Here is a 21,467-nt window from a genome sequence, read left to right as displayed (position 1 = left end):
ATTATCCGTAGAAATCAGCAGTTAAACGATTAATTTTGCAATTACCTTCTGATATTTTTAAGTGATTAAGTGTTCAAGCCCTGGAAAAGACTTTTGTAATTACATACATGTATTTGTTTTTATAGAAAATGGTTTTGCCTTTTTGTAAGTTGCTTTAGCTTGATGCGTTATCTCAATATTTTTTATCCGTGTTCATCCGTAGCATTTCTACTTGACAGACAAAGAAAGTTGTCGCTCTTTATATGTTGATGTATGCATATCAATATTCTGTAAACTTCGAATTTCCCGATAAGTTTTTGAAAAAAAGATGTTTGTGTTTTGTGAATGAAGTATAATATTTCAATCTGAGTTTTGTACATAATATATAAGAGGCGATTTCCAGTATAAAGTATATTCTCTTATACTTCAATTTTTATTAAAAAAATAGTAACACTGGAAGTTTATTAATAAACAATCATTATATATGTATTATATACTTGAGGGAATAATGGCCAAATACATGTCGAACGCATATATTAAATACTCTGTGACCCCTGGAAATCATTTGTATGGAGCTGGAGGACTAATTGCTGCCTAGTTGACATGTGCACCTTTTTGTTACAATGATTTTTCAGTATAGATGAAGATGACAAAAACAAAAATGAGTTGCTGTCTAAATCTTTCGTCGATCTGTATCTTTTAATGTAAGTCAGATCGATATTGATATATAACCAAATATAGAAACTTTTATTTAGTTTAATACTAGAACATGTTTTTAGCAAAGCCTTGTTAAAACACGTGTAACGGTTTGTTTTAAACACAACACTTTTCAGCACGACACACGTACAGTGCCAGTTTAATGGATTTACAATTATGTATTGTTTTTTTATTTCAATTTTAATCGATTGAGAATTGTAGCCGACTATATTTCATTTCCACAAAGTATATTTTACCTGCAACCATCTTTTTGTATGCATATTCCTGTTGATTATGAAACTTCAAGTGCCAATTTTGTGGCATCTTGTCACTTAACGTGTCCTTTATACTTCAACTGCTATGCATAGATAGAAGAATGTGTGATTTGATTTTATTTCAGATTGAAGTTATTGATAATTAGAGCCACTGAGGTACACTTTGACCTCAAATAATTTTTTTGTTGTGTACAGATTCGTGTATGATTATGAAACTTCAAATGCCAACATTTTGAATCCAGGCATTTTACGTATTTTTTTAACTTCAACTGTTTGGTTTTTTTTTAAATTTCAAGATCAATGCGTGCTTTTAAATAGCTATTGTATTTATAAAAAAGTCAAAATTAATCCAACAAATTCAGCAACACCATAATATATGTATAATTCCTTCTCAAATGTCTGGTTGCCAAACTACCTTTTAGATTACTAAGCAAAACGACTGTATCAAATATCAGCATCCACAGGTAATTGTACGTTTTCTAAACAATTGTAAATGTAATGTTGAAAAATTCATAAATTGTGCATTGACATTCGGTAAAACTATAGCATTATTATTGATTGCATATAACTTTGACATTGTAAACATGCAAGGTTGGAAAATTGTAGTTATGACCACTAATGGAGCTAGTTCATTATTCATTAGTATCGTCATATCTTGTTCTAGCCATAGAATTTGTTAAATACCTTTCTTGATGATGAATGACATTAAAACTGGAAAGTGACTTAATAATTGATATACAGGTATTTTGTCCTAAAGAGACTCTGAAGTAGAAAATGTATTTTATTCATTTTATTTTACAGAAAATATACAAGCAACATGATATACATAAATGAATTAGAAATGGAATTATAATATCACTAATTCTTTAACGAGAGTACACACGGGGAAATGTCTAACCTGTTTAATTTGATTCATTTCATGTTAACATTCTATTAGATACTCATTATATCCTTTAACTACGAAAAAAGAAAATAACACTTTAAAGAATTGTGCGTCTAAATGGCTTTTATGGATTAACCTTCATCAGGAACGCCCAAAGCCAAAATTATAAAGCTAAAAATGTATTAGTACCAAAACACGGGAAAAACTGTTTGACCCAGAAGGTATCTAAAAATAATAGCAAAACCATCAAATGTCAACTTTGCATGAGGGAGTTGGAACTTCAGTTTCTTAATAATTTCTAATTTCACGAACGAACAATTTAAGAAAGGCATGTTCTATATTTTAGTCTAAGATGCATGATTTTTTTCATTAGTTGTTATTGGCTTTGAACTAGTTGTATGTAATTGCGAGTACTCTCAGATCTGGACTTAGTGTCTTTCTGTTGTGTTGATGTGTAAGTACCCATCCACGTCCTATTTGTGTTTTTGGTAGATGTATTTCTATTTGTATCCATCTGATGAGTTAAGCCTTTATCAACTGATTTTTTATGTAGTGTTCTCATGTTGTACTGTTACACCACTGTCCCAGGTTTGGGGAGTGTTGGCGCCTTCAAACGAGTTTAACCCCACCACACTCTACATATGCCTGTCCAAAGTCAGGAGCATGTAACTAAGTAGCTGTTTTTTTGCTGTTTGTCATATTTGTTTTTCGTTTATTGTTTTGTGTAGTGTCTACTTATTTGTGCTGTGACCCACCACTGTCCCAGGTTAGGGGGAGGGTTTTGCGCCATCTAACTAGTTTAACCCCACCACATTTTGTATGTGCCTGTCCCTAGTCAGGAGCCTGTAATTCAGTGTTTGTCGTTTGTTGCCGTGTAACATATTTGTTTTTCATTCATTATTTTGTACATAAATAAGACCGTTAGTTTTCTCTTTTGAATTATTTCACATTTGTCATTTCGTGGCCTTTTATAGCTGACTCTGCGGTATGGCTTGTGGAGAGTTGTTTCTTTGCCAATCATACCACATCTTCTTATTTGTATATATTATAAATCATGCGGGTGCAAAAGCAGACAACTAAGCTGATGACACCCTCGGGAAGTAGTAGTCCCCCAGCAGCCTTTATGACATAAATGTGACACCTCAAGTGACCTTTCTAAACCAAAGTATCCAAATTATATTAACCTATTCAGTTATGCAAAAATAACATAATTTTGAAATTCTTGAACAATATTACTATTTTTGCAATTTCAGGGCCAAGTAAGGGCTCTTATCATACCTCCTACTTTACAAAAATATAGAGTATTGCCTTATATTAGAACAAATAAGTACATGGCTATGAAAAGCATCGATAATATAAGATATAAACAATTTTACTCATAGAACACACAGTATACTAATTAATAATATGTTTTTATAAATATGAGTAAATGAGATATCATTTAACATTAAACAGGCTACTTAAAAACATTCATGTATCGTCTACGAATAATTATAACATTTCAAACAATCATTTAATTAGATAGAAATTATCAATAACAGATAAACTGAACCTATTGAAATTGTATTTTATAGCTGACTATGCGGTGAGAAATGAATGGATTCTGATTACTTTTCCATGTCGTGAAAAGAAATCACATTAAAACAATTGATTTTTACATAATACGAAAGAATATAGTGTACTATTCATGACACAAAATCACCATTTACTTTCATTGATAGTTGCTTCTTTTTCCTATTCTCCATTTCTTAGTCACAACAAGGTCTTCAATGTTCATAAAACTCTAAACTTATTATTCGGTCGATCACAATACAAGATGTGAAATATTATCAACGAAACATAAATTATATTTGAACTTTCTCTTCAGGAGGTAATTCAAAAATGAAAATAAGGTCAAGGTCGACCTCCATATGACAGGCAGTTATTTCCGACCATAAATCATCTGTTTAAAAAAACGCTCTTCTAATTCTTTAACGCCCGAACATACATATGGCTCACATTCTTCTTATTTCGTCTCACGCAAGACATTATTTTTTAATTTCCATAAATTTACAAAAAGACATGATACTTCCTCAAGAGTTAAATCAGAAAAATAATAATTAAATTATTATCTTTATCATTCTTATGTCAGATATAAAGAATCGTAGTCTCGTGAGACAAAGTATATACATTAATGACAGTTTGAATGAAATTATATATGATAACACATGTTTAAATAACATTGGATAGGTAACCACAAAACATATAGTCTACGAAAAACTTCTATATTTCAAACAATTATGTAATTAAATGACATTATTAGTAACAAATATGACTTAGGCTATTGAAAAAATATGTTATGCAAAAACCATGTAAGCAGTGGATGGATCCTAATTACTTTTCCATTTTGTATTTTTCTTTTTTTTTCTAATCTACGATATCAATGCTTGCCATTACTGGTGCAGGGTCAGCTTACCCTTCTGGAGCACCTCATATCACCCCAAAATTCTAGTTGATTCGTCTTTGTCGTTTTTATTTATTGTATCCTTTCGTTTTATGAGTTTTTAATGCATCCTTCTTATGGGGGGTTGGGGGGGGGGGGGGGGCTGGGGGGTGGTTATTCCGCTCTTTTGTAGAATTGCATTCCATATTTTAGACAATTCTTACATAGATATAACTTTTTTTTTATTTTTTCATTATCAGTATTAGCAATTTATTATCCACTTCTTATCTACCAAAATATAATAAATAAATAAATAAATATACAATTTGGTTATTTTACATTATTTTGATGATATGTTCTTTTCATGGTGATTCCGTGGCATGAGCCTTTTTGTAATATTTATATACGTTTTCCTTATGTTCTTCCTTGTGTGTAACTGACACTCATCTGTATTCATGCACTGTCATTTTACATCCCAAAATATTTCCCCAAAGCAGACAAATAAATATTTTCTGCTAGTTAGATTTGTCAATATGCATGTTAGAGAGAGTCAACCATTTACTACTCCATTGGTGGGGCGAAGAATGTTAAAAATAACTATTTTAAGAACTTGATAAAAAGACACTTGTCAATGAAAATTATTATTCTGCACAACAAAATGTAGGACATTGTTGTGTCCAATAATGCAAATAGATAATCAATACTGCCATATTTGCAACACGTGAGAATGAATATTCCATCAGCAAACAACCCCCCTCCCCGTTATATGATTTTAGACTGAAATTATTGAAGTTTGTATATATATCATAAACACCCAATGACTTAAGTATATTATTCAACAGGTTATTTCTGTTGTTATTGTCAATGAGTCCCTTTTTACATTACTTTTAAAGCGACAGTTGTGTGTTGTCCAGGCACTCCTGACGTCCTATTGGCATCATGTGGCCTTTTTCGATTCTAAAGTGGGATGGGTACTCTCAAACAGCTATGGCATATTTAAAATTGTCAATTTTTGTATATATGATTGAATACAAAATTTATTCCTGATAAAAGAATCAATTTTTTATTTTTAAACAAAAGAACCCCTCCCCTTTTGAACAACTTTGCATTCATCAATGATATTGCATTAAACACATGTATACTAAGTAGTATTGTGAAACTTCATACTGATTTGTGTGCTTTAACACTCTGTATTAAATGGACATTGACTACACTGTTAGACATATTGTTTAACTGCAATGTTGACATATTGCAGTTATGACAACTAACTGAACTCATACATTATATATTATTATCATCACATGTTTTAGATTCGTAAATTTGTCAAATAATTTCCTATTTAGATTTCTAGTCAATAACAATAAACATTATATCATATGTTTATTCAAGTTGATAAAATTGTATTTGAAGTCATGTTGCAAATCAAACTAAATGCAAGAACGACAATAGAAGATGTATTTCACAATCAATATTTAGGTATAAAAAACATACAATTCAAAATGAACATAATTCAAATGATTTAAAAATAAAGGAGTATCTCTGATTACATATAACAACCTTTTTGTCGATGTCACTGCTAGTGGGCGTTTCCACCGTCGGCATCACCAGCCTAGTAGTTAGAACTCGTGTGCTGACATGAAATCTTTGAAAATTTGCTGTTTAAGATAATGTAAAAATTCTTTCAAAACCCTTTTTTTTTTTAAAGAAAACAACTAGTTTATAAAAGATTGCTAATGTAAGATGTCACAGAAGCAAGGGCTCGAATTCCCGCTGAGGAAAGAACTAAAATTTGCTAACGAAAATTTGAGATATAACATTGTTAGTCTAACTTTGGGACGAATTATATATGTATAAAGACATCTAGTATAATATAAGTGTATTAATGTATGCTAAATTGATGAATATGAGTAAAAGGAGATACGATTAAAACAGCATTGAACCTAACAACATTTAAGAAACGTCTACAAAAACTGCAATACTAAATAAAAAAAATAATAAAAGTAACACATAAAACTAAAACTATTGAAAAATAGTTTGATATCTTATTAAAATGACTTCGTAGAGAAATTGACTGATCCCATTACATTTTACGTTTTCATTACTTTTGTTTCTTTTGTAGGATGTCAATGTCAGATAATTTGCAGCTTTTCTCTTCTGATGATATTTTCAATTTTACCATTCTTATGATTCGAATAAAAACATCGAAAACATGTTGGGTACTTTTCTTTTCTTCATTAAAATCGCATCATCACTGGTCCCATAACAGTATTGTTTAACTATACATGGAAACCAGAATTGTGGTGAAAACAAGGTGGAAATACTCCTTTCCCAAAGTTTAAGTTAAAATTTCACTCTACTTTGTGTTCAGTCCATTTCCTCCGCAGTCCTCTAAATCGTCAAATGTATTCAGTATTTCACAAACAAAAATAAATTTGATTGATTGAATTGAATGATGATTTATTGATATTCGGGTTAAATGATATGCATCTACACGATTAAGATTATTACAAATTGGTTCTCCAAAAGGGAACAAATGTCATGAAAAGCAGGATTTCTTCAGCCACTTGAAAATGACGGTGATTTTTGTAAGAACATTTTTTTCCTTGCAACAGGCAATCCGAAGATCTCTCAAAGAGTTGTTGCAATGTTGTTATAACGTGTAAATAACTTTGCATCTCCTTCCACTATTTCGACAGGATAAAGACGCGTATATATATACATTCCGCCCAACAAAACTGACACACTTTTCATCTCTTTTGGATTGCAAAGAAAATTGTTAAATAGATACTGACAAATGATGTAACCGTGATTATTTCATATAATCGACGTAAAAAAATGCTGATCACATCGCTCATTAAGTGGCATAACTAATTTTGTCATTGGTTAGCTCTGTCGAAAAGTTTGAAAATACTATGATATAGCACGATGGAATTTCCAATTATATATACCAAACATCAACAAATGACCCTCTTGAGTACAAAGTTTTTCGTAATATCCGTATCATAATTCTACTTATATTCGACCCTGCCCAATCACTTTCACCAATAGGATTTATATCACAATCTTAATGTACATACAATTATTACGAAAGTGATATGCTACTGAAATAAAACAAAATTACAAGAAATATAAAGAACCAGAAAAGACAATTATGTAACGCTTTTAAGACACACAAATTGTATAAAAACAAAGTGTAAAGTTTGTATGACTTTGATATACAGGTAGTTCAAATATTTCACTTAACTTTTTTCTCCGTTTTTCGATTTAAAATATCTTCAGCACTTTGAAATATAAAATGGGTTATATAGTTCTCAATGTAACTTTCGAAAAATTGGAGATATGATTTCGCCGTCTGGATCAACTTCATCGGTGAACAAGCGGCACACATGCGCAGTATTATCATAATGGAAGGCTTCGCAGTCGTCATCCTTGTAACATCGGGAATAGCATTCGTCCTCTGAGTTAACCTCAACAGACATCTTCATAACAAAAGCTGGACATTTCGTTCTAAGTGTATAACGTTTACAACTGTCACAATGAGTAACTTTACATGATGTGTCCTCTTGGTATTCTAAAATATATATAAAACTGGAGTTACTATAGTGTCTAGCATCAACTACTTTAAATGCTACTAATTACACGATACTCCCGGGTGCATTTCCCATGTTTCGGACTAATCAGGTATGAGTATAATGCATTTGTAAAGGAAAATGGGTATCACTTTTTATATTTTTTTTTAAATTTTTTTATCATTTGACTCGTGTGGACTGAACATTCTTTTCCCATGTATATTATTAGTTATCTTGGTATAATCAGGGGTGTACAGAATTTTACACCGGTGTGGAAAATTCATACACCCTGCGGCTCAGCCTTAGGGCGTATGCATTTTCAAAACCGGTGTAAAATTTCGTACACCCCTGATTACGCCAAGATAACAAATTTATTTTTTACGAAGCGTTCCTTTACTCCTTTTAAAACTGAGATGTAAACTGAAAAATGTTATTGAAGAATTTCCAGTGCAATATTTTTTCAACACTGATGTTGCTGCGTATTGTCAAATACTTTTCTTTCTTTATTTTCTGGAAATTTGGATTTTTTTGTTTTCTAATTTTTGGGGTAAACATTTTTTTTCTATTTTATGTCCTCATACATGTATTCATTTATTATCTATTTTCTATTTTTAAATTTTGGAAAAAAAAATTTGCATTTTCATTTTTTTTCATTCTTTTTTTTTTTTTAATGTTGGCAACATCTTTTTTTTTATAGAATTTTTGGCAAAATTTTATTTATCCCCGGGTGAACAAGGATGTATTATTTACACCCGGGTAATTAACCAATCAGATTGCAGGATTTTTGCTGCATAAGAAATAAATATGTTTGCATAAGCAGTGCATGGTGTTGCTGTTGATAACTTTATACTGGGTTCGAATCCAAAAAAGGGAACAATATAAATGCGTAGTTGCAAAAATGCAATCCATCATTGTAAGGCGACATTCATGCTGAAAAAAGTATATTGTTGTGTAAACATCATCATCCGTTTATTAAATAAACAGCATATACATGTTAGTTTACCAACACTATGTAATATACAGAATGATGAAATCACTACACTTAAAAATTTCATAGCTCTCTATAAAAAGTCTAGCATAAACTACTTTTAATGCTACTAGTAATAAGATACGCCCGGACAGCTTCCCTTGTTTCGACCTGATCAGATATGAGTATAATCCATTTGTTATCGAGCATGTGTTTTATTCAAGTTATTTGTTAGTGGGGCTTTTTTTTTATAGTAAACATGAGATGAGTCAAAAATGAAACACGTTCCGTCGCAAATTACAACTGCATAATATATGCCTTTCTGAAAAGTCGAAACAGTCCTTTTTTTATTAATTATTATGGTATATCTGTGTATAACTTATATCGCTGTACACGGTGTCTTTTTAGAACAATAACAATCTAACATTTACATAAACATGATAAAGATATGAGATTTGACTGTATTATTTGATGGCTATCGGATTACCAATTAAGGTACGACTTAACTTTGCAAACTTTATATACCTTTCACTCACAGTTGGGTTTATTTTCAAGCTTTTATATAGTCGTTATAAAGTTTACTCTATGTTTACACTTTTGTTTATAACACTTTATATGGAATGTATTTCAAAATATCTTCTGATCCTTTACAAAAAAATGAAAACAACACGTTATAGATTAAATGCTTCCGAAGCGCTTTTCTTGATTCACCTTCATGCAAAATATACAAAAATTAATAAATATGTCTGAAAAGATGTAAACAATAAAATAATTTCTGCATAAATGGATCTTGAACGGATTTCAATCTCTAGTAATATGAAACAGAATATACACCTTATTATTGAAGCCTGATTTTTATAAGGTCGATGTGGTCAAATGGGCTTGTGGGATGTGATCTTTGTATGTGCTGTTGCCACTGATGCTATAAAAAATAGCCACATAAGTAAAACGACCCTCCTGTGCTGTTGAGACCCCATTAGAACACGCTTTTTGCCAGCTTCAAAAATATAATTTGATTTCTATCACTGATTAGCCATGATGTTAAGAAATTTACAGGCGGAGAATAAATATAGTTTTAACTTTATAAACCAGATATAATCCAGAAGGGGATACATATTATAAGGTTTGTCGTATATTTTGATATTTATACGTCTCTTTTTTTCTAAGCCACATTTAATCGATTGTAACGTTGCATTGCCATTATGGACAGTATCCAGTAATCCGTGGAACCAGGAATATCTCGAATGAATTGAATACGACTGAAACACATTTTATTGATGGATTGATATTTTAGTGACATTTTGCAATGGTTGTCTATCGAATTCAATAGGTTTTAAAATTATTGTACTTTCATTTTTTTTTTTTTTCCTTTTTATCCTTTGACTTGTTAGAAATGAACATACAACTTTTACGATATATATGTATATATTTGGAGGCACAGTACATGTGATGCTGTTGACAATTTAACGGTTTTGTTTGAATCCAACAAGGAAACATTATTAATGTATAGGTGCAAAAAATGCAATCCACTATTGTAAGGCTTATTTCAAGTTGAAAAATTATATTGTTGTGAAAACTCTGAATAGCAATTGCCTCAGCCACCAAAGATATCATAGAGTTGTTACAAGAACAAATATATATATATATATATAAACAATATTTAAGACTATCTGACGATCAACATCCTCATCCCGTTTATTGAACTGCATGTTAAAGTTGCCTTTAACAACACGTTTGTGTAAACTTGGTTAATCTACATAAGTATTGAAGGATTTAAAAATTCAACTTAGTACAGCATGTACAGATAATTTATCATATTAAAATTTAGATTCAACGATATCGATTTCTTTCCATTAACAGATTTACAGCAGTTACCGAGTTTGTTCATTTGTATGGAAACGCATATTAGTATGGAAACGTATATAAGTCACCAGTTGATCAGTTCTCAACACAACTTGACGACAAAAACAAGTGGAAATGTTGCCTTGTTATAGAACTTGTACAGTTAAACAAGTTTACTTGTTTAATTAATAATTCAACTTGTAGACTTACGACAAGTTGACTTGTTGAGTTCTTCCGAACAAGAGCACAAACCAAAAAGTACACAAAATGTTATTGTGTCCTAGTACACTTTGCCGTTTGTACACTTGTTAAATTGAACGTTTCTTTCTTGCTTTATAAAAGTATACCCTCCAAGATATTCAAGTTAACTTTTCGTGTTGTTCCTCGCTTTGCCGACATGGTATAAGTTCATTTGTATTGTTTTTTTTATGAATAAGTCAAGTTCACTCATTTGAACTTGTTAAGAAAATATCGTTGGTTTACTTGCGCAAAGTAAACATAATTTTCATATTGAGCGCGAAATTATCATGAAATTTTGATTTTATAAATACATAATTTGTTTTCATGAATACATATTTAATTGTTTTTTTTATGTAAACCTATTTGTTTTTATGAACATATATCTTTTTTTTTTAAGAACAAATACTTATTTATGAACATACATTTATGTTGTATGCATATGCTTATAAATATGTATATTTTATTTTGAGAACACATATTTAGTTAGGATCAAAGAGAGGATTGCATTCGCATTTTGTCACTTGACAGGTGCATATATTTTCAAAAAAAGTAAGGGTATTTTAATCTTTAACCTTCGTTTATACTTTATTAAAACAAACTCATTTATGATTTGTTTCCTTCATCAGATAATACACTGTAATTACATGTCACGCATCATCAGTAAACGCACGAGATTATGAAATAACTGGGGGTCTACCCATCCCAGATATTCCAACGACCATTATTCCTATACCTCCTTAGTCCAACACCTCAATATCCCGACGCCGCCTCATTTTCCGAGACCCCATTGATCCGACACCCCAATACTTATCGGACTAATGGGGTGTCGGACTAGTAGGGTGTTGGACTAACGGGGTGTCGGAATATCAAGGCTTCCCCTTTATTAGTCCTATATTGCTCTAGTTGTCAAGTTGGTTACTTATTCCTTATTTCTTATTCGTTACCTACTCGTTACTTATCCCTTACTCCTTATTCGTTACCTATACTATTCTATACTTATTCCTGATTTCTTATTCGTTAATTATTCGATTTTAATATGTTTCCCCTTTCAATGCTTTATTTATTATCTCTGGTAACAGTTCTTTGTTTATCGAGTGAAAAATTACCCTTTTAGCGCGTAGGTATCCGATTTTGCGCTCGACTGATCCCCTGTTACTTATTCGCTACTTATTATGAAAATGAAGATGTGGTATGATTGCCAATGAAACAACTCTCAACAAGAGACTAAATGACACAGAAATTAACAGCTTTAGGTCACCGTACGGCCTTCAACAATAAGTAAAGCCCATACCGTATAGTCAGCTATAAAAGGCCCCGAAATCACAAATGTAAAACAATTCAAACGAGAAAACTAACGGCCTAATTAATGTACAAAAAAAAAAATTAAACGAAAAACAAATACATGTATGTAACACAACAACAAACGACAACCACTGAATTACAGGCTCTTGACTTGGGACAGGTACATACATACAGAATGTGCCGAGGTTAAACATGTTAGCAGGATCCCAACCCGCCCCCTAACCTGGGACAGTGGTGTAACAGTACAAAATAAGAACGAACTATACAAATCAGTTGAAAAAAGCTTGACTCATCAGATGGATACAATTAGAAATATATATAACAAAAACATGTGGACGTGACTGGTACTTGTACATCCAAACAACAAAAAGACACAAAGTACAGATCTGAGAGTACTCGCAGTTACTGACAGCTAGTTCAAAGCCAATAACAACTAATATAAAAAAAAATGTGCATCTAAGACTAAATTATCAATCAGTACCTTAGTCCTTATTCAATTTTTATACGTTTCACCTTTGTATTGCTTTATTTTCGTGTCTCTGGTTTTGGTTTTTGGTTCGTAGGGGTGAGATTACCCTGTTAGCGCGTATGTACCCGTTTCAGCGCTCGACTGAAACCCTGTTACTTATTCGTTCCTTATTCACCTTATATACATTGCATCTTTTTAATACTTTCTTTTCTTTTATTTTCTTGTCTCTGGTGTTAGCTGTGGGTTTGTAAATGGGAAATAACCGTATTAGCGCATATGTACCCGTTTCAGGGCTCGACTCATACCATATTACTTTTTTGTTCCTTTTTTCGTATGTAATCAGTTTGTTATACGTTGCACCTTTTAAAAAGAAATTTTCATTTTGTTTCTTGTCTCTGGTGTTAGCTACGGGTTCCTAGAGGTGCAATAACCCTATTAGCGCGTAAGTACCCGTTTCAGCGCTCGACTGATATCCTGTTATTTACTCGCTACTTATTAATTCCTTATTCGCTTTTTATACGTTGCTTCTTTTTAATGCTTTCTTTTCTTTTATTTTCTTGTCTCTGGTGTTAGCTGTGGGTTTGTAGATGGGAAATAACCCTACTAGCGCGTATGTAACCGTTTCATCGCTCGACTGATACCCTGTCATTTATTCATTCCTTATTCGCTTGTAATACGTTTGTTATACGTTGCTCCTTTTAAAAAAATCTTTTCAATTTTTTTCTTGTCTCTGGTGTTAGCTACGGGTTCCTAGAGGTGCAATAACCCTATTAGCGCGTAAGTACCCGTTTCAGCGCTCGACTGATATCCTGTTACTTATTCGCTACTTATTTGTTCCTTATTCGCTTTTTATACGTTGCTTCTTTTTAATGCTTTCTTTTCTTTTATTTTCTTGTCTCTGGTGTTAGCTTTGGGTTCCTAGTGGTAAAAGCACCCTTTAAACGGGATTTAACTCTTTTTTATAACTTGGGCGCGTATGTCTTGGGCGATTTAGCAATGGGGCGAGTTATTTCGAATTCAAAGTTACCTTAGTACCGTTCATTACTATCCCCGGCATTAATTTTGTACTGAGTTATAATATACTTCCATTTTACGTAGAAAAACCACTATAGGTATAAAACCACTAATTCATAGCCCCATTGCTTTCTATGTTAATTTCTGTAATTTCAAGCATTAATGGCTACTTTGTCTTAAGTTCAAATAAATAGGCAGTTATTTCATGTCAAAACTGTACCTTATCCTGACTTGTGCTGAAAAAATCAACATACCTTTAATTGCATATTAGAGCGTACTGGTTCCCGGAAGTTTGATAGTACAAAAACAGGAACTTCTGATCTGAACAACAGGCCAAATGAGCCCTCCTATTAAAATTTCATATACTTCTTTATTATTCAAATAAAACTTTCAACAAGGATTCTACAGTGGTCCCAAGTCCCCAAGCTTTCATTTGATACTAAAACTACCCAAATATTTCCACTATTGACAAAGATACAGCTATGCGTAGGAACTATTTTGTTTAAAATATGTACTACTTTCTTGTATGTTCTTTCCGACCGGGCCTGAATTAGTGGTTCTATACCTATAAGCATTACGGATTTTAATATTTTTTATTAGTAAAACTTGAAAATAGTCGTTTATGAGTTATTTTATATACAAGTAGTAATTGAAATACAGTAAAGGATTCATTTAGAAGAGGAATAAATAAAATTTCTTCACAAATGTAGGAATGTTTACCCATCTCATATTAATAAGCACAACTAAAAAAATATAATAAAGCAACATAAACTGCAGCTATCTTCCGGTAGGTCTATAATGGAAGACTCATGGTCTAAACCACTTGGTTGGGTTCTTATCTGATAAAGACGACACGTTGGACCACTAGACTTGGTGGTCCAGTCTCCAAGCTGAAGATGTCCACCCATGTCATATACTTATAAGCACAACAATAATTAAGCGCTCCGAACTGCAGCTTTCTTCCAAAAGGTCTAAAATGCAAGGCTGAAGGTCTTAACCACTTGGTTGGGATCTTATCTGATAAACACAACTCTTTGGTCCACCAGACTTGGTGGTCCAGACTGCAAGTTGGAGATGACCACCCATCTCATATATTTATAAGCACCACAAAAAAAAAACTCATTAAGCAACACGGGCTGCAGCTATCTTCAAAAACATACAACAAACAAGGTTCAGGGTCTAAATTATTAAATGTTGTGGTCTTATCTGGTTTCTATGGCCCATCTATTCACCAGACTTATTGGTCCGGTCAACAAGGCTGAGATGTCTTATAATGGTGCCTATCATGAAGCATATTTATGAGCACCACCAAAAAAAACGAAAAGCACCACGGGCTGAAGCTATCTGCCATAGCTGGAACAAGCAAGGTTCAGAGTCTAAATCACTCTGTTGTGGTGTTAAAAGCGTAAAAAAAACAGGAACTGCAAAGCACTATTAGTACTTTGTACAAATCCAGGTCTACTGAATTTATTTAAGCTTATTTTGGGCATGTCATCTCATATGGCCTCAAAAACATTGCAAATAAAAAACAAAAAGGTATCAAATAAGTAACAGATATCATTCAAGCGCGGAGACGGGGAAATACGTACCAATATGGTAATTTTACCTGCATGAACCAATAACTAACACCAGAACTAAGAAAGCAAAAGAAAGGGCACAAAAAGTAACCGGGTATCACTGGAGCGTAAAAACTGGTACATTAAGCTTACTGGGTTATATCAACACCACAAATCCAGGAATAACACCAAAGACATCAAATGAAAAATAAAACAATAAAAAGGGGGCAATGTATATAAAATGAATAAGGAACAAACCACAAACTTGAGAACTAACACACAACACACGAACAAAAATAATCAAAAGACCAACGTATAAAAATCGAATAAGAAACAGGGTATCAGTCGAGCGCGTAAAAAACATTAAGGAACGAGGAAGTAACAGAGTATCAGTCGAGCGCATGAACTGGTTCATATGCGCTAACAGGGTTATTTCAGCTCCAATTACACAGGACTAACACCACAGACTAATAAGGAAAAGACAAAATCATTAAAAAGGAGCAATGTATGAACAAATAAGTAGCGAATAAGTAACAGGGCATCAGTCTAGCGCTGAAACGGGTACATACGTGCTAATAGGGTTAATTCACCTTTAAGAACCCATAGCTAACACCAGAGACAAAAAAAAAAATTTTTTTACAATGTGCAATGTATAACAAATGTATTACAAGCGAATAAGGAACGAATAAGTAACAGGGTATGAGTTGAGCGTTGAAACGGGCACATACGCGCTAATAGGGTTATTTCCCATTTACAAACCCACAGCTAACAACAGAGACAAGAAAATAAAAGAAAATAAAGCTTTAAAAGTTACAATGTATAAAAAGTAAATTAGGAACAAATAAGAAGCGAATAAGTTACAGGGTATCAGTCGAGCGCTGAAACTGATACATACGCGCTAATAGGGTTATTATACCCCTTAAAACACATAGCTTACACCAGAGACAAGAAAACGTTTGATTTTTTTTTAAAAGGTGCAACGTATAACAAACGTATTACAAGCGAATAAGGGACGAATGAGTAACAGGGTATCAGTCGAGCGCTGAAACGGGTACATACGCGCTAAAAGGGTTATTTCCCATCTACAGACCTACAGCTAACACCAGAGACAAAAAAAAAAAGAAAATAAAAGCATTAAAAAGGTTCAACGTATAAAAAATGAATAAGGAACGAATAAGTAGCGAATAAGTAACAGGGTATCAGTCGAGCGCTGAAACGGGTACATACGCGCTAATAAAGTAATTTCACCTCTACGAACCAAGAACCAACACTAGAGACACGAAAATAAAGCAATACAAAGGTGCAACGTATAAAAATCGAAAAAGGAACTAATAAGTAGCGAATAAATAACAGGGGATCAGTCGAGCGCAAAAACGGATACCTACGCGCTAAGAGGGTAATTTTTCCCTCGATAAACAAAGAACTATTACCAGAGATAAAAAAAAATAAAGCATTGAAAGATTGAAACATATTAAAATCGAATTAATACCGAATAAGGAATAAGGGATAAGTATCGAATAGGTAACGAATAGGTAACGAATAAGAGAATAAGTAACGAATAGGTAACGAATAAGGAATAAGGAATAAGTAACCAACTTGACGACCCTAGAGCAATCTAGGACTAATATAGGGGCAGCCATGATATTCCGACACCCCGTAAGTCCAACACCCCACTAGCCCGACAGCCTATTTGTCCGATTAGTATCGGGGTGTTGGTTCAATGGGGTCACGGACTAATGGGGCGGCGTCGGGATATTGGGGTGTTGGACTAATGAGGTATAGGAATAATGGTCGTTGGAATATCGGGGATGGGTAGACCCCCAGTTATGTCATAATCTCGTGCGTTTACTGATAATCCGTGACATGTAATTACAGTGTATTATCTGATGAAGAAAACGAATCATAAATGAGTTTGTTTTAATGAAGTATATACCAAGGTTAAAGATTAAAATACCCTTACTTTTTGAAAATATTTGCACCTGTCAAGTGACAAAATGCAAATTCAATCCTCTCTTTGATCCTAACTTTTTCACGAAAATACTCTAGCCGGCCAAATATTGTTTTCATGTGTAATTACATTTATTTAATTACATTAATCTTTAACGAACTTGTGCAAGAAAGAAATGAATGAAGTTAGGTTAGGTTTTAAAAAGATAAATAAGACCCCCGGGTATGGCGTGTGAAACGTTGCAATATTCACAAAAAACAAAATATATGTTCATAAAATAAATAATTGTTCTTAAAAACGAATATATGTTCATAAAAACAAAATATATATTCAATAAACCAAAATATGTGTTCATAAAATATAATATACATATGTATATGCATAAAACATAAATATATGGTCATTAATAAGTATTTGTTCTTTAAAAAATTAATATATGTTCATAAAAACAAATAATTGTTCATTAAAAAACAATCAAATGTGTATTCATGAAAACAAAATATGTATTCATGAAAACAAAATATGTATTCATAAAATCAAAATCTCACGATAATTTCGCGCTCAATATGAAAATTATGTTTACTTTGCGCAAGTAAATCAACCATATTTTCTTAACAAGTTCAAATGTGTCATAAAAAACAATACAAATGAACTTATACTATGTCGGCAAAGCGAGAAACAACACGAGAAGTGAACTTGATTATCTTGGAAAGTATACTTTTATAAAGCTAGAAAGAAAGTTCAATTAACAAGTGTACAAACGGCAAAGTGTACTAGGACACAATAATATTTTGTGTACTTTTTGGTTTGTGCCCTTGTACGGAGGAACCCAACAAGTCAACTTGTTGTAAGTCTACAAGTTGAAATATTAATTAAACAAGTAAACTTGTTTATATGTACAAGTTCTATAACAAGGCAACATTCCCACTTGTGTTTGTCGTCAAGTTGTGGTAACAACTGGCCAACTGGTGACTAATATGCGTTTCCATACATTTGAGTTAAAGCTTACTTCTAAGTTTATGAGTTTAAAAACCAAGTAAAACCTCCGATGCATGAATGTCCTTCTAATTTTTCTGTAGATAAATTTAGTTTTGTGGCTATGGTTAGGAAATTTATTCTTCTTTAAGGATGTTATTATGTAAAATAACACTACGTTAAAGTACTGTTTAATTGAAAAGTGTATTTTTACAACCACTTGAGGACCAATTCGTATAAAAGTAAGGGTTCTGTTTACAGCTATAGATGCACTAAAACCTCTTAAATTGTATGCTTTTTGTGATATTTTAATAAACACAAAACAGTGCATCAAGGTTATAAGTATTAGAAAAAAACCTCATGAACGATACCAGGCTAACTTACTATAATTCGAACATATAAATAAATAAATGCAATATTATTGTTATTTCCTTGATTATTGAGAACATATTAAAAGAGAGGCGAAAGATGCCAAAGGGACATTCAAACTCATAAGTCGATAATAACTGACAATGCCATGGCTAAAAAGGAAAAAGACCAACAGACATACAATAGTACACAAAACACAAAAATACAATTGTTAACGGTCTTTCTTTAAAGAAAATAATAAGAACTTTGTGGGTATTTTTAAGCATGTTTCAATCTGGGTGGGAATTAAGCTAATAACAATTGATATTGATAGCATATTGAAAACATCATTACAAGATGGACATATTTGTTCAGTAGTTGTAGTTTGTTGATGTGGTTCATAAGTGTTTCTCGTTTCTCGTTTTTTTATATAGATTAGACCGTTCGTTTTCCCGTTTGAATGGTTTTACACTAGTAATTTTTGGGGCCCTTTATAACTTGCTGTTCGGTGTGAGCCAAGGCTCCGTGTTGAAGACCGTACTTTGACCTATTATGGTTTACTTTTATAAATTTTGACTTGGATGGAGAGTTGTCTCATTGGCACTCATACCACATCTTCTTATATCTATACAAAGTCTGCTTTAATTTCAGGGTTTGTACTAACATGAGCAACACGACGGGTGTCACATTTGGAGCAGGATCTGCTTACCCTTCCGAAGAACCTGACATCTGCCCCAGTTAATGGTTGGGTTCGTGTTGCTCAGTCTTTAGTTTTCTATTTTGTGTTTTGTGTACTATTGTATGTCTGTTGGTCTTTTCCTTTTTAGCCATGACATTGTCAGTTATTATCGACTTATAAGTTTGAATGTCCCTTTGGTATCTTTCACCTCTCTTTTAATATGTTCTCAATAATCAAGGAAATAACAATAATATTGCTTTTATTTATATGTTCGAATAATAGTAGGTTAGCCTGGTATCGTTCATGAGGTTTTATTTCTAATTAATCATATCAAACTCAGACTATACTTATACTGAAAAAGGACACCGCATAAGTGTTTCTTTTGAAATAAGATGATAATGATGTTAAGACTTGAATTACTAGCACATCATAACCTGTCCTGTGTTGACCGAAACCAATATAAACTGAAGTCTTTTATTAGTCTTTTGATGTGTTTGAGCCTTTGATTTTGCCATTTGATTAGGGACTGTTCGTTTAGAATTTCCCTCGGAGTTCGGTATTTTTGTTATCTAACTTTTTATTTCGATTAATATTAAACAATCATGAAAAGGAAAGAACAAAAAAAAATGCCTTACCGGAACCCAATGTTCAGGATTGATAAGATCCAATTCAAATGGAATGCAAATTCCGACCAATTTAAGAAATTAAGAAAAAGGAATCATCTTTGGAAAAATATATGATTCTGGTTAGATAAACGAGATGCGAAAGTTGACATTGCAAAAAAGAAAAGGACCAAAAAAACAAACAACAGTATGCAAAACATAATATAGAAAACTAAAGACTGAGCAACGCGTATCCAATTCTAAAACCGAGGGTGATCTCATGTGATCCGGAAGGGCTAGCAGATCCTGCTCCACGTGTGGCAACCGTCGTGTTGCTCATGTAAGTACAAACCCGTTCGTAATTCTAAACTTAGAGAATCATACCAACGCCTAGATGTATCCCCCAATATGAATGTGTAACTCTACTGACAGCAACGTAATGGATTCTGAATGGACAAGGATCAGTATACTCCATGATAACATTTTTAGAAACGATACTAGATAATCCAACTTGTATTTTGTCGTTGTACCATCCAATCCAAAAATATCTCGAATTTCTGGTTGTCGTGTCGTGTATTGCCACTTGTTTTGATTTACCGTTGAAGTTCCTATATATAGTTGATGTCAAGGTCCAAACACCACCAAGAAATATAGTATAATTCAACCTCTGTCCATTTGTTGTAGGGCTTAGGATAACGAATCCATCTTCATATAACCATACCCCAATGACATTGTCACCGTTTGGTAAAGCAGAAAAACTGTCCAGTCCAGGAGTGATATAATGTGCAACGTATCCAGTTGTTGATGTATCGAAGAAACCTAAATTAAAAAGTAAAACTTGAACAATAATTTAAAAAAAAAATATTAAGGAAACATTCCTAACTCATGGTTTTAAGTATTAATGTATCAGTCAGGACGGTAAAGTGCATTAACTTAAATGGCTTGATTGGTTCCGTACTTGATAAATACATTAAAAGCATAGACGCACCTAATTGGGGAACCCCTTATTCTCTCATTAGAACATACGGATTCAAGTTCTTTTATTTACCCCAGGGTTTCATAGGGGTGATAGGCATGTTTTGTAGACAATTGTCTTATGTTGAAGAGCTGTAGATGTCCCATGCGTTACTGTCTTATTGACATATACATGATATACCCAACATCTCCTTTAATTGGTATGTCATTACTTTTACTGTATATATTGCAATCATTGCAAGTGGAATAAAAGCACTTTTCAGATATAAGTACATACTTTTATGACTTTGAACATGTTTCAATGAATTTCCGCAGCTCACAGATTATTTGATTATCCAACCATATCAACAAAATCGAACACTACTTAAAACTACATGGCGTTGTCAGTTTGTTTTTGATCTATGAGTATGACTGTCCCTCTGGTATCGTTCGTCCGTCTTTTAAATCAACAAAACATAAACATGTGTCATTATTTTTTTGGTTTTGCGGTATAGAACGTAGTGAGTAAAAGAGAGGCGACAGATACCAAAGGGACATTCAAACTCTAGTCGAAAACAAACTAACAATGACATGGCTGAAAAAGAAAAAAAATACCAACAGACATTCAGACAAATAACAGTACACAAAACACAACAGTAACTGTGGTCAAGACAAAATCTGAAGAATAAAAATCAAATTGTCACTATTCTCAGTAGAGTTATGTTTTCAAGGTACCTCATTGGTCTA

The 21,467-nt window shown here is 32.7% G+C and overlaps 1 long non-coding RNA gene across 1 annotated transcript; it reads right to left on the bottom strand.

The window, feature by feature from the left end:
* Positions 1-1,718: 1,718 nt before the first annotated feature.
* LOC127711993 (uncharacterized) lies at positions 1,719-20,581 on the bottom strand. The gene is made up of 2 exons (XR_007986920.1): positions 20,151-20,581; positions 1,719-7,826 (listed from the first exon to the last, which is right to left on the bottom strand). It is a non-coding gene; the product is annotated as an uncharacterized LOC127711993 (long non-coding RNA).
* Between the last annotated feature and the right edge of the window lie 886 nt (positions 20,582-21,467).

The sequence above is a fragment of the Mytilus californianus genome, unplaced genomic scaffold (assembly GCF_021869535.1).
Source record: "Mytilus californianus isolate M0D057914Y unplaced genomic scaffold, xbMytCali1.0.p SCAF_8, whole genome shotgun sequence".
Taxonomy (NCBI): domain Eukaryota; kingdom Metazoa; phylum Mollusca; class Bivalvia; order Mytilida; family Mytilidae; genus Mytilus; species Mytilus californianus.
This window is presented reverse-complemented; position numbering and strand designations above follow the sequence as displayed.